Source organism: Oxyura jamaicensis, unplaced genomic scaffold (genome assembly GCF_011077185.1).
Source record: "Oxyura jamaicensis isolate SHBP4307 breed ruddy duck unplaced genomic scaffold, BPBGC_Ojam_1.0 oxyUn_random_OJ71986, whole genome shotgun sequence".
Lineage (NCBI taxonomy): Eukaryota > Metazoa > Chordata > Aves > Anseriformes > Anatidae > Oxyura > Oxyura jamaicensis.
In genome coordinates this window covers 20,321-21,769 of record NW_023310794.1, presented here as the reverse complement: position 1 = coordinate 21,769, position 1,449 = coordinate 20,321, and the positions used below count along the sequence as shown (strand labels likewise).

The window sequence follows — 1,449 nt, the reverse complement described above, 5'->3', positions numbered from 1 at the left end:
TCATTTATCAGGGGCTCTCAGTGGGAGTAGCTTTCTGAGAAGCCCCGACTCCCCTATTCTGAATATATAACAGCTCTCTCTCCTCCTTCTTCCACTCCAGATATTCCTATTTGAAGTGGCCAGCCTGGACACACTTAAAACATCTTATCAAAGCCTGTCCCTGCTAGGATTCAGGCTGCAACACAGGTAGCTTTCCCTGCCTGCCATTCCTTCATCTCTCTTCCTCTCCTTTCCATCCTGGCCCTGACTAACCCTTAAGATTTTCTTCCTCTTTCTCCAACCCTCTGCCTCACTACCTGCTACACTGTCAATACCATTAGTGGCACCATCTGCTTTTCCTTCTCATCTCCCCTCCTGACATACACCTTCAGGGCCTCCCACAGGAGGGCCCCCCAGTGACTGTTCACTACATCCTCCCACCTTCTGGAGCTTTTTCTGTGTATCTGGCCAGGCTTTAATCACGAAATGAAATTTCAAGAAGCCTTGGGATAACGGGCTGTCCTGGTTTTAGCTAGGAGAGAGTTAATTTTCCTCCCAGTAGCTGGTAGAGTGCTATGTTTTGGATTTAGGATGAGACTAATGTTGATAACACACTGATGTTTTACTTGTTGCAGACCAATGCTTACACTAAGCCAAGGACTTTTCAGCTTCTCGCTCTGTCCTGCCAGCAGGCAGGCTGGGGGTGCAGCAAGAGCTGGGAGGGGACAGACCCAGGACAGCTGACCCAAACTGGCCAAAGGGGTATTCCATACCATCTGACGTCATGCTGAACAATATATAGGGGTGGCTAGCCAGGGTGGGGGGGCCGGCTGCTTGGGATAGTCTGGGCATCGGTCAGCGGGTGGTGAGCAATTGCATTGTGCATCACTTGTTTTGTACATATTATTATTATTATTATTTTATTTTCCTGTCCTAATAAACTGTCTCTATCTCAACCCATAGATTTTCATTTTTTTTTCTCGTTTCTCTCCCCCATCCGAGAGAGGGAGGGGGGAGGGTGAGCGAACAGCTATGTGGTGTTTAGCTGCCAGCTGGGTGAAACCACAACACAGGCTTTCATCCGTGAGTACTTTCATCCCTTTCATCAACACAGGATTCATCCCTGAGTACTTTCTCTTTCTGACCCCAAGGCTCTCATATGATTTCTGTGTCGCAGACTATTATTATTCCAGCCAGGGTCGACAAGTGGGTATTTCTACTCTGCCAGTATTACCCCTGGTCCTGGAGGATGAGCTCTTTCCCATTCTTGTATAGCAGCTCTCCTCCTGATCATTCCCCTTTCTTCCCCTGTAAACAACATAGTATAGCCATCGTTACAATACGCCCCCCCCCCCCCCCCCCCATCTAGCCTGATGGGGTCCTCCATTAAAGACTTCATCTCCTTCTTAAAACTTCTAATCTCTCTGCTAGTAAGGAAGGGGTGGGAGGGGTTCACCTAAGGGGATCCAC

The 1,449-nt window shown here is 48.6% G+C and overlaps 1 long non-coding RNA gene across 1 annotated transcript; it reads right to left on the bottom strand.

Annotated features, from left to right (window-relative positions):
• Positions 1-333: 333 nt before the first annotated feature.
• On the bottom strand, positions 334-1,124 carry LOC118159757. The gene is made up of 2 exons (XR_004747236.1): positions 1,092-1,124; positions 334-501 (listed from the first exon to the last, which is right to left on the bottom strand). It is a non-coding gene; the product is annotated as an uncharacterized LOC118159757 (long non-coding RNA).
• Between the last annotated feature and the right edge of the window lie 325 nt (positions 1,125-1,449).